This window comes from Oncorhynchus kisutch, linkage group LG27, assembly GCF_002021735.2.
Source record: "Oncorhynchus kisutch isolate 150728-3 linkage group LG27, Okis_V2, whole genome shotgun sequence".
NCBI lineage: Eukaryota > Metazoa > Chordata > Actinopteri > Salmoniformes > Salmonidae > Oncorhynchus > Oncorhynchus kisutch.
The window spans coordinates 27,074,026-27,089,900 of NC_034200.2; the positions used below are offsets into that span (position 1 = coordinate 27,074,026).

The 15,875-nt window shown below is 42.3% G+C and overlaps 1 pseudogene; it reads right to left on the reverse strand.

The window, feature by feature from the left end:
- The window catches only part of LOC109871560 (ephrin type-B receptor 1-B-like), a 263,743-nt pseudogene that overhangs the window by 51,666 nt on the left and 196,202 nt on the right, over nt 1-15,875 (reverse strand).

Here is a 15,875-nt window from a genome sequence, read left to right on the forward strand (position 1 = left end):
GGTGATGGACATAGGGAATGGGGAAGGCAGGGAGGGAGGGTGAGGAGGGGGTGATGGACATAGGGGATGGGGGAGTCAGGGAGGGAGGGTGAGGAGGGGGGTGATGGAAATAAGGGATGGGGGAGTCAGGGAGGGAGGGTGAGGAGGGGGTGATGGACATAGGGGATGGGGGAGTCAGGGAGGGAGGGTGAGGAGGGGGTGATGGAAATAGGGGATGGGGGAGTCAGGGAGGGAGGTTGAGGAGGGGGTGATGGACATAGGGGATGGGGGAGTCAGGGAGGGAGGGTGAGGAGGGGGTGATGGACATAGGGGATGGGGGAGTCAGGGAGGGAGGGCGAGGAGGGGGTGATGGAAATAGGGGATGGGGGAGTCAGGGAGGGAGGTTGAGGAGGGGGTGATGGACATAGGGGATGGGGGAGTCAGGGAGAGGGTGTGAGGCTAGGGTGATGGAAATAGGGGATGGGGGAGGCAGCAAGGGAGGGTGAGGAAGGGGTGGGTGAGGGACATAAGGGAAGGGGAGGCAGGGAGGAAGGGTGAGGAGGAGGCGGGTGAGGGACATAGGGGATGGGGGAGGAAGGGAGGGGTAGGGTGTGATGGGTCCCTCTGTTCCTCCTTCACCGGGTGCTAATTGTCTCCATAAATGTCGTGCTGTGGCAGCAAGCCAGAGGATGTACCATCAGCTGGTCCTCATGCTGTCTGGCGTGTGTGGTGTGTGTGCGTGTGCGTGTGTATGTGCATGCGTTGGGTAAATACTAATCAGAGCGTGAGGAAGAGGGAGGAGAGGGCTATGCCGCTACATCTGCTCTACACAGGTAACTACAGATGATGATGGAGAGCCTCATCATCATCACTGTAACTGTATAACAGAACAGGTTGTTTATATGACTGATAATCACCTTGACCATACAATAGCCTCCTATTGGAGGGAAGGAAGGATAGAGGAAAAGAAGGATGGAGGGTGGGGGATAGAGAGAAGGAAGATTAGGAGGAGGTTTGGTATTTGTGATGTCAAGTGGAGATTTTCTCTTAGACTCGAATCATGCATAAGAAGATCAGTTTAGTGATCAGTTTAATGGTCAGGGTTAGGGCTGTGGCGGTCATGACATTTTGTCAGATGGTAATTGTCATGCAAATGATTGCCGGTCTCACAGTAATTTACCTCTAATTAGCATAAACATGCTTAAATGCGCGTTTCGAAAATGAACATTTTCAAAAGTTGAATAAGTCCATTTAATATAGCTTCATCCATCATTTATTTAGTTGTGATAGGCCTATAAATCTGTACAGATGATTTGGAAAGAGTCGCAAAAAAAGGTATGCGTTCTGTTCCTTGTGCTTCCAGCGGAAAGACAGAAACAATTGCATTGTTGCTATGCTTCTCTAGCAAGAAAGTTGGGGGATATCTAATCAATGGAAGTTGAATAAAAATGACAGAATTAAAAATGAAATGAGAAAGAAAGGCTACAACGACCAAAAGCCAACAGGTAGGCTGCTATTTACACTATAATCTGAATGGAGTTATGTGTAGGCTAACTGTAGGACTAGTTAGCTAGCTTCTTGAGGTTTGATGCAGTCAAGATGGGTACTATGTAAGGATGATAAATAACTAACAAGAGGTTAGTCTAGCACAAGATAACAGTGGTAGTGGTCTCTCCCTCCAGTACTCTGAGCCTCCCTTGTCTTACAAATTCACACACAGTATAGTCTCCGCACCCTAATAGCCTACAGAGTCTCTCTCTCTCTCTCTCTCTCTCTCTCTCTCTCTCTCGTTTAATAAAGTAGCAAAACAATTGGCTTTTCTGCTGCTTCCTTCACTCGGATCGGACCAGTTGTCCTTTCAGAACAGATTTAAAAAATGTATGCATACTGTTTCCGGGGCTTTCCCGTGTTCATTTCGCTATGGGAACTCTAACTTCCATCAGTATTTGTCCTCATCATTCAGATTATTCAAATTTAATCATGAGGTATTTCGAGAGTGAATAAAGGGCATTTAGCAAGTTTGGTAAACTACTCATCAGTACCATTACTTTGCCCTATTTTGGATTGGGATTACCGTGACCAACAGTCATAGGGAATGTTACTGCGGCCATGACTCGTGACTGCCGGTGTGGTAGTTTACGGTCACCATGACAGCCCTAGTTAGGGTTAGGATTCGGGGATGGTAAGCTGATCCTAGATCTGTGCCTCAAAGGGTAAGTTCTACTGGAGTGTTGTAAATCATCTGACAGCATATTGCATAGGAAAGAAGACGTATGCTGTGTTTAGGAAATACAGTACGCCCACACACGAACACCTGGACCCAAACTCACACACCAGTGTAGCAGGTGTTGCGCCCCCCTGAACAATCCAACCCCCAGTGGCAAATAATTAATCACATCAGCCACTAATCACAGCTAAGCATTCTGGGATAGCTGCTCAGCAACAGACGGGCTCAATGAAGAACCAATTAGCTAAGCAGTTTGGATCAAGCACAGTCAGTTACACACAAGAAGAGAAGCTCAAAACCACCAATCTCAACTCTCATATAGACACACAATCTCATACATTATGAAACATTCACAAACATGTTGTGACAGTGATCCACACTCTCCACTGTCACATTCACAGTCCCTCTACCGTCCTGGTCTCTATCCACACTCTCTATCTTTCTCTCACACACACACAAACTAACACACGTAGCTCCCCACCACCATCCCCCACCATCTCTCCTCGCCTCCCCTCCTCCTCTTGGCTTATTGCATGGTCCTTACCATCTGTGAGGGTTTGGAAGCACATCTTGCCGCTGTATTTGCCAAAGCCAGCCACAGTCCTGGCCCGCACCTGCACGACGTAGACCGTGCCCGCCCGGAGGCCCTCCACGCGGGCTGTGTTGGTCTCGCTGCGCACCATGGTGGAATTAATCTCTGCATGGTCCTGGAGGAGGACAGGGGAGAGAGAGAGATACCAGATGAATGTTGCAAAGAGGCAGAGCAGATCATGTGTATAATCCAGGAGGGGACATAATGGAGGAGACAGAGAGGAAGAGACCAGGGGCCGTATGTCTCGCAGGTTAGCTTTTTCGTCATGAATCTTGTTCTGGAGGCAGCTCTACAGAGTTGTCACTAGCTGGCACAGCCACAAAGTCATAACATCTGCACATTTTTGTTTTAATGAATCTTTACAATATAGACAATGTTGACATTGCAGCTGGCCTATCTAAGGGGAAGTCAGTTCACTCAACCAGCATACATCTAAAGTGGTGGTTTCTTTAACCATGAAATCTGGGTCATATGTACTTTATCAGACTTCTCAGAGTAGGAGTGCTGATATAAAATCAGTCTGACCTTCTAGAGTACAATTAATGATATAAAATTGACGGGGGGGACCTGATCCTAGATGCATTGTACGGAGCCCGGTTAGCATTAAGGAAACCGTTGTATTATCTCCCCTATGCTGAGGAAGTATTCAGCAACCAACAGTTAGTAACATTGGCTGCCTTTGCCACAACAGAGGTAACACTGGCATTTTATTAGATTGTTTTGTTTATCCGACACTCTTATCCACAGTGACTCACATGGCATAAGAGGAGAGAAAGGATCCCACTGGGCACAGACATCAATTCAACGTCTATTCCACATTGGTTCAAAGTCATTTCATTGAAATGATGTGGAAACAACGTTGATTAAATCAATGTGTGCCCAGTGGGATAGAAAGGATTGATATTCCAAAAAGGCATTACTTTGCTAAAAAACAGCTGATAGCGGGAGCTTATGTGTTGTGTAACAGCCTCCTCCACCATAGAAACCTGAAAAGTTCAGATGAGTCATATGCAATTTGGATGCACTAATGGGCCTATTCAACACAATGGCACCAAAGTGTTCTCTAGCTGCTGTTGATCTCTTTCTATGAGAGAACGTTCACTAATCCCCTTGTCCTTGACAGGCTTACGTAACTGTTACGACCACAGATGGAAACTTTAATGCTGGGGTTGAATGACAGTATGTATTGTTAAAGAGCCACTGAAAACTCAGATTGGCACGTGTTTTTCTGTTGCTCATTAGACAAATGAGATTTCAGTCTTGGAGGTGTGTTCCCTGACCGATTCAGCTTGGTTGATGACGTTTGTCCCCCATGAGACACTGTAGACACGGAAGCATATTTCACTTCCTCATAATCCCCAGAATGAATCTAAGATAACTCAAGAAATGTATAATTAATTTTGACATTCTTGCCAAGGATGTTTTAGTTGCACAATTTTACATCTAACTATGGTGGTGGTGCAGTATTTCTCAAGTTTAAAAAAACGTGTGACTAGTTGTCTTATGTAAACAGTCGGAGCTACTGAGCAGGTTTGCCTCACTGTCTATGCTATTGTATAGAGAGCAATATCCGCAGCTGTTCACCCCATGTTTGTGGTCTCATGACGTGGCCCTTTTTGGGTATAGCTAGTGGCTTCCCCTCTCTCTCTCTCTCCTACATCCAGGTTCTGTTATCTCATCTCGTAAACTCCTGGAGGAGACTCTCCTCCTGGCCATGCAGAAAGAGACACACAGAGAGAACAAAAGATTTCACATGGCGAACTCCTAAATCCCCAAAATGAGGATTTGATATAAAATGTCCACTTGTGAGAAGGTGGGAATGGTCCGTGGACACTTAAGGGACAGGTATGATGAGTGTGTTTGGTGACCTCAGAGAGGACATAAAACACGCATAACTATATCTCTGAATATGTACAATTCTCAATTATGGGGTTTGCATCTAATTCTTGTATAAAATGAATGAGTAAAGATTAAACTGTTTGTGAAATGATCTAAATTGTAAATTGTAAATTGATGTTAACCTCTTGATCCTATGGCTGAATTACTATGGCTGAACCGTTTAAATTATGTCTGTATGTAAAGCAGAACTCCCAGGGCAGCCTTTCTTCCAAACACCCTCCTCTCAACTTCAAAGTTGGGTCAACTTTGACGTCATCGCCCCCACCCTTCCCAAGCAGCTACGGATCCAGGAATAGTTTCTGTGTGTTCAGCGCGATGTCTGCTTTCAAATGACGCGTCCTTTGTTAGAATCTAGCGCGCCCCCGTCCTTTGGCGGGCGAAATCATTCGGGTCACGCGTAAATACAGGCACTCTATTGCGCGCACCAGTTGACTTCGGTTTATCTGTTAGCACTGATCTTTGTTTTACACGATTAAAGCATCCTAATGCTCCATTCTGCACTTAGTTTGACCAGTTTAGTCGACATATAATATGTAATTTTGAAGTTTTGATGCGCAAGAGTGCGGGACCAGAAGTCATTTTGGGTGCATTTCAGCTGAAGCTGTAAGCATATGCTAATACAGAGACACACAACTTGAAACCAAACAATGTATTGGGTAAGTATAACTCCTTCCTCGTCTTCTGATCGAAGAACATCAAAGGTAAGGGAATATTTATGTGGTTCATTTTGGGTTTCTGTGCTCTCCAAACGTAGAGGAGACATACAGCTAATATCTGAGCGCCGCCTCATATTGTAGCCTAGTGAGTAGCATTTTTCAAAAATCTTGTCATTGTAAACAGAGATTTATGGATATAAATAGCATATTATTGAAAAAAAATTAAATGTATTGTATAACATGTCCTATTACTGTCATCTGATGAAGACTTTCAAAAGGTTAGTGAATGATTTATTTTTTAATCCTGCTTTTATAATTTTATATTTTCTGGGACAAATTTTTTTTCGGTGGTGGTCTAATATAAATGTGTGGTGTGTTTTCGGCGTAAAACATTTTAGAAATCTGACTTGCTGGGTAGATGAACAAGGTGTTTATCTTTCATTTGAGCTATTGGACTTGTATAGGTGTGGAGGTTAAATATTTCTAAGAATATTTTTTTGCATTTTGCGTTATGGTAATGAGCTGAGCCTGTAGTCACGCTCCCGGATCCGGTATTGGTAGGATCAAGAGGTTAAACCTTTAATAAAGTTTAAATCAGTCATTGGCCCTCCCCCGTGAGCACAGACATGATCTGGTGTCATCGAACAGCCTTTTCTTCTGTTACAAATAAAAAAAACACCTGAGGAAATCCTCTTCAGACCACAAAAACCTCAGTGTCCGCAGGTTACAATGGTTGTTGAATTCCTAACCATACCATGTGAAGCAATGGCTAAACAGGGGGAAATGGTTCAACTCTGAGACTATCCATCCCGACAGAACAAGAGCAAATGTTAGATACTAATTACAGTACTAGTCTGCAGCTAGAAATTATGTCAACCTGGGATGCGAAGACCGACAACCGCCGAAACATCTATGCTATGAGAACATTTCTGAATGGTACTCTGAAGTATCCATCCTAACCATGAAAGACTGATCTTCAGGGAAGCAGAGAGAGAGACGATGATGAACTGACTCTCCAACAGACAGACGGACGATTCCAACAGAGATTACAATGACACACTGGGCGTAAATATATATTGATTGCAATTATTCCCGAATGAGTGAGCGTTGATGTGCAAAGGATTAGCATTTCAGTTAATATAATTATCAACTGTGTAGTGACTCTTTTGTTCTTTCCTGTCTTTTCAGTCCACACCCACTTCCCTTTGTCCACCAAGCCGTCATATCGGCTCAGCCCGCTAGGGAACCTCCCCTATAATTTCCTTCTAACCATATCTACTGTGTTGTTTGTTTATACATTTCTGTGATTGTTTAGTTAGTTAATAATTAAATGGTTAAGACAATTTATGTATGGAACATTCATAGTAAAGACTGGGTTCATGCAGATTACCAACAATTTACGACATTTGGAATAAGACTAACGTGAGGTAAAGAATAATTCATTAATTAGAAGACTAATTGATCAGATATTAAAATATCTGAAGAGTTATACTAGGAAAATTATAACTTTGTAATCTGAAGATTTTCCTTGGTGCCCCGACTTCCTAGATAATTACATTTACATGATTAGTTTAATCACGTAATAATAATTACAGAGAATTGATTTGATAAAATAACAGACTTCACTTTAATGATGCCAAAGACACGACAGTGGGAAAATGGACACATCAAAACCCAACCTTCACTTACCCGTTGTGACGCAGGGATGTTCCAAACTCCATTTTAGACCAGACTGACTTTATCAACAAAATGATCCTATTTCCATTTTGTAGTAAATTCTGAGACTAGAATAAATGTTACAGTAGACTATTTTGAAAGTGATTCAATGCTTTTTAAAGTTAGTCACTCTTTAAACAAGCTCACATTCACGCATACACATGCACCGCATGCACACACAGACACATACACAGAGACGCACCCCCACACACTACCCCTCTAACCACCCATATACACACACAGCCACAAATAGTAATGAATTAAGGCCCATTTGTCTATGAGTCACATTGTAATATTGTTCCAAACTGCAGTATTTACTGCTGGCCTTAGAAGTATTTAGAGAGAGAGAAAGAGTTCAATTAGTAAAGGAAGTTGTTCTGTGGTGTCTGAAGTGGCAGACTGCTAATTATGACAGAGGACTATTTCCACCTACAGAATGTGTTTGTTTTCACAGAAAGGAACAAAGCAACGCTTCCAAGTTCCATTGGCAGAGAAATGTTTTGTGCCATTTTCTTATTCTGTTTTGGTTTGTTTGGGTATTTCAGAATGTGAGTTCAAAGGATTAAACAAATGTATGGTTGAAACTGTATAACTAAATCCAGTAAGACTTTATAGACCCTGAACGTCTAACAGTCTGTGTGCATGCAGGCATGTGTGTGTGTGTGTATGTGTGTATGCCTGCCTGTGTATTATGGTGGCTGTGTGATATGTTTGTGTGTGTCCTGTCTGTGCAGGTGTGTAGGCCCAGTGTCCATCACCTTAAATGAACCAGCCTGGCCCAGCCTGCTAGTGCTAGAAGGCTTTGGTCTTGACTGGTGCACTATCTGCTATGGGGATAGGAGGGGGTAACTGTAATTAGCTAGTCCCGTCACCATCACAGAGTGAATAGAGACAAAAAATAAGCATGCACACCTACACTACACCACACTACACCCACACCTGCAGGCAGCTGATATACAGTGAGCTACAAAAGTATCGGGACAGTTACACGTTGTTGTTGTTTTGGCTCTGTACACTTGCACTTTGGAATTGAAATGTATTTTCATCCATATCGGGTGAACCGTTTATCACGGACTACAAAGGGAAAACCAGCCACGTCGCAGACACCAGCATCTTGCTTCCGGAAGGGCTAAACACCTTCTTTGCCCACTTTGAGGATAATACAGTGCCACTGACGCGGCCCACTACCAAGAACTGTGGGCTCTTCTTCTCCTCGGCCGACAAGAGTAATACATTTAACCGTGTTAACCCTCGCAAGGCTGCCGGTCCAGACGGCATCTCCAGACAGTGTGGTGAAGAAGGCACAACAGCACCTCTTCAACCTCAGGAGGCTGAAGAAATGTGGCTTGGTCCCTAAAACCCTAACAAACTTTTATAGATGCACAATTGAGAGCATCCTGTTGGGCTGTATCACCGCCTGGTACGGCAACTGCAACGCCCGCAACCGCAGGGCTCTCTAGAGGGTGGTGTGGTCTGCCCAACACATCACCGGGGGCAAGCTACTTGCCCTCCAGGACACCTACAGCACCCGATGTCACAGGAAGGCCATAAAGATCATCAAGGACAACAACCACCCGAGACACTGCCTGTTCACGCTGAAGGCGAGGTCAGTACAGGTGCATCAAAGCTGGGACCGAGCTCAAGGCCATCATGTTAAATAGCCATCACCAGCCAGCTTTCACCCCATTACACAACCATGCACCTTAGAGGCTGCTGCCCTATATACATAGGCTTGGAATCATTGGCCACTTTAATAATGGAACACTAGTCACTTTAATAATGTTTATATAATGTTAACATACTGCTATACTCAACTCATATGTACAGTATATACTGTATTCTATTTCTACTGTATCTTAGTCAATGCCACTCCGACATCTAATATTTATACATTTCTTCATTCCCATTTTTTTACTTTTAAATTTGTGTGTATTTTTGTGAATTGTTGCACTGCTGGAGCTACCAGCACAAGCATTTTGCTACACCCGCAATAACATCTGCTAAATATGTGTTTGTGACCGAATAAAATTGGATTTGATGTGATTTGAAATTACAGCACTTTTGTACATAGAGTTGAAGTCGGAAGTTTACCGACACTTAGATTGGAGTCATTAAAACTCGTTTTTCAACCACTCCCCAAATTTCTTGTCAGCAAACTATAATTTTGGCAAGTCGGTTAGGACATCTACTTTGTGCATGACACAAGTCATTTTTTCCAACAATTGTTTACAGACAGATTATTTCATTTCTAATTCACTGTATCACAATTCCAGTGAGTCAGAAGTTTGCATAGGCTAAGTTGACTGTGCCTTTAAAAGGTTTGGAAAATTCCAGAAAATAATGTCATGACTTGAGAAGCTTCTGATAGGCTAATTGACAGAATTTGAGTCAATTGGAGGTGTACCTGTGGATGTATTTCAAGGCCTACCTTCAAATTCAGTGCCTCTTTGCTTTACATCATGGGAAAATCAAAAGAAACCTGCCAAGACCTCAGAAAAAAAATGTGGACCTCCACAAGTTTGGTTCATCCTTGGGAGCAATTTCCAAATGCCTGAAGGTACCACGTTCATCTGTACAAACAATATAAAAACCATGGGACCATGCAGCCGTCATACCGCTCAGGTAGGAGACGCACTCTGTCTCCTAGAGATGCACGTACTTTGGTGCGAAAAGTGCAAATTAATCCCAGAACAACAGCAAAGGACCTATATCCACAATAAAACGAGTCCTATATCGACATAACCTGAAAGGCCGCTCAGCAAGGAAGAAGCCACTGCTCCAAAACCGCCATAAAAAGACAAACTACAGTTTGCAACTCCACATGGGGACAAAGATCATACTTGTTGGAAAAATGTCCTCTGGTCTGATGAAACAAAAATAGAACGGTTTGGCCATAATGACCATCGTTATGTTTCGAGGAAAAAGGGGGATGCTTGCAAGCCGAAGAACACCAGTCGAACCGTGAAGCACGGGGGTGACAGTATCATGTTGTGGGGGTGCTTTGCTGCAGGAGGGACAGGTGCACTTCACAAAATAGATGGCATCATGAGATAGGGAAATTATCTGGATATATTGAAGCAACATCTCAAGACATCAGTCAGGAAGTTAAAGCTTGGTCGCAAAGGGGTCTTCCAAATGGACAATGACCCCAAGAATACTTCCAAAGTTGTGGCAAAATGGCTTAAGGACAACAAAGTCAAGGTGTTGGTGTGGCCATCACAAAGCCCTGACCTCAATCCCATAGAAAATTTGTGGGCAGAACTGAAAAAGTGTATGCGAGCAAGGAGACCTACAAACCTGACTCAGGTACACCAGCTCTGTCAGGAGGAATGGGCCAAAATTCACACAACTTATTGTGGGAAGCTTGTGGAAGGCTACCCAAAACGTTTGACCCAAGTTAAACTATTTAAAGGCAATGCTACCAAATACTAATTGAGTGTATGTGAACTTCTGACCCACTGAATCATTCTCTATACTATTATTTTGACATTGTCACGCCTTGGTCTTAGTGTTTTGTGTTTTCGTTATATATTTGGTCAGGCCAGGGTGTGACAGGGGTTTACGTGTTGTATTCGTATTGGGTTTTGTAGGCATTGGGATTGTGGTTGATTAGGGGTGTGTCGAGTGTAGGCTTGGCTGCCTGAGGCGGTTCTCGATCAGGGTCAGGTGCTTCTCATTGCCCCTGATTGGGAATCGTATTTAGGTAGCCTGAGTTTCGCTTTGTATTTCGTGGGTGATTGTTCCTGTCTCTGTGTAGTGTCACCAGATAGGCTGTAATAAGTTTCACGTTCCGTTTGTTGTTTTTGTATTTATTCGTTATTTCATGTACCGTCACTTTTTTCATTAAAAACATGAGTAACCACCACGCTGCATTTCGGTCCGACTCTCTTTCAACAAACGAAGAACGCCGTTACAGACATTTCACATTCTTAAAATAAAGTGGTGATCCTAACTGACCTAAGACAGGGAATTTTTACTAGGATTAAATGTCAGGAATTGTGAAAAACTGAGTTTAAATGTATTTGGCTAAGGTGTATGTAAACTTCTGACTTGAACTGTTGTCCCCCCATTTTTATTTATTTATTAGATATTATTTTATTTAACCTTTATTTAACTAGGCAAGTCAGTTAAGAACCAACTCTTATTTGGCCTTTTTTTTTTAGGTGAGTACAAACAAATTCTTATTCTTATTCCTCCAGCATCTTCATAAGGTCCTTTGCTGTTAGGTGAGTAAGTATTGGAACAAATTCACTTACACTATATGTGATTTAAGTAGTCAAAAGTGTAGTGTTTGGTCCCATATTCCTAGCATGCGATAATTACATCAAGTGTGTGACTTGTTGGATGAATTTGCTGTTGGTTTTGGTTGCGTTTCAGATTATTTTGTGCCCAATAAAAATGAATGGTAAAATAATGTATTGTGTCATTTGAGTCACTTTTATTGTAAATAAGAATAGAATATAATTCTAAACACTTCTACATTAATGTGGATGCTACCATGATTAGGGATAGTGCTGAATGAATTGTGAATAATGATGAGTGAGGAAGTTACAGATACACAAATATCACATATCATACCGTACCAAGACATGCTAACCCAATCACATTTACTATAACAGGGGAGATTATAATTTTTTAGAGGGTATGATATTTATGCCTCTGTTAACTTTGACTGCAGTTTCTCAGATATGTAACTACTGAAGAGACTACTATACCTCATCATGGAACACAATCTATAAACATTTCCATATACACTTTAATGAGATATAAGAAAGAGAAGAATGAAAAAGGACAGGAGAGCGACAGGAACAAAGGAGAAGAGAATAGAACAGAATAGAGACAGAGGCCCATATCCGGCCCACACCGACATCATTACCCAATCAGATCAGTGTAATTAGATCATGAAGGAAGCTCCATCATTGGCCAGATGAGGTAAACACTGCTATGAAATTTGGCCCACATATAACGATCTCTCCAATCACATTAGGCTTTATTGAACACTCACTCCTGTGATGAAGAGGAATGTTAGCTCGTCCGCTAATAGGAAAATGCTACACCTCTCAAAGTTTAATCTCATAACAGGATATTAGTTTGTGTTATATGTGTTATAGCATTGGATAATTATATTGGGGGTATTTACATGTTTATTGGTAATTTACCATGAAGGCAAAGAGTCAAATACATTTCTAGCCTCAACACTAATGTTCCTGCAATGCCTACTACTATACACACACCATGCAAAAGTGATATTGTACTTCCATTATGGCGTGATCTAAGTTGATAAACCTCCAAACATAGACAACTCATGAAAAGGAAAGCCAGGCCACCACAGAGTATTGGGACATCACTTTCGTTTTCATCAGCCATGGTTGGTTGCGCATTGACCACCTGCGGTTAGGATTGGCCCATTCCCGCTGTCAGTCAAACAGGGTATCTCAGGATCACACCCCCCTCTGCTTAATTTCGGGGGACAGGTGGGTGGGCAGATGGAAGATGGCCAATGGGGAACGATCTCTGGAGAAACAGCCAACAGGCCTTGTCACGCTCTCAGACAAATGGGTATTATATTTAACGTGAAGTAGCAGGTGGAGGGACAGCAGCTTGTGGACGGCCAATGAAAGGTTTCGCCAGGAGAGACCGCCCACTGTGAATGGCCCTCTCCTGCTGTCAGTCAAATGCAAGTTAGAAAAGACACACCCTAACGTGCTATATTAAAAAGGGAAGGCAGGTGGGAGGGCAGATGGGAGGGCAGCCAATGGTGAGGCTTGCCAGGAGTGACAGACAGGGAACATTTTATGTCCTCTGCTCTCTGTATCCCCAAGGCTACAGGTACCTAGACCAGGCAGTATTTCCTTCAACTAACACTAATAACAATGCGGGCCTCCTCTCCTGTTGGACAAACATAACATTTGGGACATTCAGGACAAAAACTGAATTTCTTTGCAACGTTTTTTGCAGTATTGATTTAGTGCCTTATTGCAAAAAGGATGCTTGTTTTTGAATATGTGTATTTTGTACAGGTTTCCTTCTTTTCACTCTGTCAATTAGGTTAGTATTATGGAGTAACTACAATGTTGCTGATCCCATCCTCAGTTTTCTCCTATCACAGCCATTAAACTCTGTAACTGTTTTAAAGTCACCGTTGGCCTCATGGTGAAATCCCTGAGCGGTTTCCTTCCTCTCTGGGACGCCTGTATCTTTGTAGTGACTGGGTGTATTGATACACCATCCAAAGTGTAATGAATAACTTCACCATGCTCAAAGGGATATTCAATGTCTGCATTTGTTATTTTTATACATCTACAATCTAGGTGCCCTTTGCAAGGCATTGGAAAACCTCCCTGGTCTTTGTGGTTGAATCTGTTTGAAATTCACTGATAGACTGAGGAACCTTAAAGATAATTGTGTGTATGGGGTACAGAGATGAGGTAGTCATCCAAAAATCATGTTAAACACCCACAGAATGAGTCCATGCAAGGTATTATGTGACTTGTTAAGCATATTTTTACACCTGAACGTATTAAGGCTTTCCATAACAAAGTTGTTGAATACTTATTGACTCAAGAAACTGCAGCTTTACATGTCTAAAAACATAATTCCACTTTGACATTATGAGGTATCGTGTGTAGGACACAAAATCTACATTTAATCCATTTTAAATTCAGACTGTAACACAATAAAATGTGGAAAAAGTCAAGGGGTGTGAATACTTTCTGACACATAGTAGACTATATAATATGGTTAGAAATTCTATATCTATACAGTACCAGTCAAAGGTTTGGACACACCTACTCATTCAAGGGTTTTTCTTTATTTTTACTATTTTCTCCATTGTAGAATAATAGTGAAGACATCAAAACCATGAAATAACACATATGGAATCATGTATTAACCAAATAAGTGTTAAACAAATCAAAATATATTTGAGATTTGAGATTCTTCAAAGTAGCCACCCTTTGCCTTGATGACAGCTTTGCACACTCTTGGCAGCTTTGCACACTATTTATTTATTTATGCTACTGACGTGAATGAAAAGCCTAAGGAAACTATACCATCAGTAAACAATTTCAATCACAGAGGCACCATGGCTTACATTACTATACCATAAGCAATTCATTACGAATTAAAATAACCCGCTTGAAGCTGATATTAAAGGGTATTTAAAATGTATTCATTATCTGCATAGTACAGATATATAGCAAATCAAATGTTGAAACTTAACTGTTAGTATTTTTTAAATGATTCCCTGAATACTAACATATGGCATTACTATATTCTCTCTGTCTACAGTTGATGGGTATCATGCATGCTATCTCCTTTCAACTCTAGCCCGGCCATTACGAATGATAAGCCACTTACAGTGCATATTTACTGTGGGAGTTCGGATGTATAGCTGCGTTCACACGCTCACTATAAAGACACAAGCAAAAGTCACTCTTGAAAGGGAAGAGAGGGGGCCTCTCACTAAGACATGATCACAGTAATTGCTAGCTAACCATTGGCAGCATGCTGCATTTGGTTCACCTAGTGTAGATGCATGCAAACACACACACGGACACATGCCCGCACATTCACACACACACACACACACACACACACACACACACACACACACACACACACACACACACACACACACACACACACACACACACACACACACACACACACACACACACACACACACACACTCAGATTACTCACTGGGGGAGCTCACAGCTCTGAACAACTCTCTCATGATTGGGGGAAAGCGAAAAAGGTAGGGGATTTCGGAGGAACAACAATGGGTCGCCTTCACTCATTTAGTTTGTTTATCCTCCTTTTATTTCTGACATCTGCAAACACTCGGAGGACTTAGCTCTACGTCTCTACACTACAGCTCACCTGAGAATACAGCCTGGGCCTACAAGAGCTGGGTGTAGCACAGACCAATGAGAAGAGAGGAGAGGAGAAAAGAGGGAGAGCTGCTGAACGAGAGAAAAAGAGAAAGAGAGAAAGAGAGGCGAAAGAAATACAAATGAGTCTGAAAGTTTAAATACTAAGGGAGCCAGGGAGTAGAGTCAAAATTCAGCTTTTCTAAAGTTCCCATTATAAATCATGACATTGTTGTGTGCATATTGAGCTGGGATAATAATGTGAGGTTTCAGCCAAGGCCAACTGAGAGAATAGATTAATGATAAAGACATGAGTTGTGTTTGGAGTTCAATGGGAATTACAGTGGGCAAAAGCACAGTGGGTAATAGTGATGTTTGGTCGACAGTGGACAACTCTGGAGTTCTTTGACTCCTCCCTGTTTGGCAATGCTACTGCAATCCACAGAACCACTGAGTCACACAGACACACACATAATATACACATACATTCGTGGGGACCTAAAATGTATTTCTATTAAAAATACACACATATACACACACATTCTGTTCTCTTGAACACAGACCTCAGTAACCAGAGCCAGCTGAGCCAGTTCAGAGCATCCCTGCTCTCCACTCTACTGGTAATGGACGCCCTGCTCTCCTACCCACCAAAATTTAGAAGAACAAACTGAAAGGAGAAAAGAAAGATGAAATGAGATGCCACTTCTTCTCTACAGACCGTTCATTTATTTCTGCTTGCTCGCCAAATGACAATATTCCAGGACTGCTTACTCTGGAGTGAAAGGAGGTAGTGGTCTATGTGGTGGAAAGCCTATAGAGTTAAGAGCACTGGATACCTCTTTTCAGTTCTCCCTCCTTACGGTATTTCTGTCTCCCAATCCCTCCTCTCCCCTCACACTATTTGGGTCACGAACACCTAGAAAACTACAACT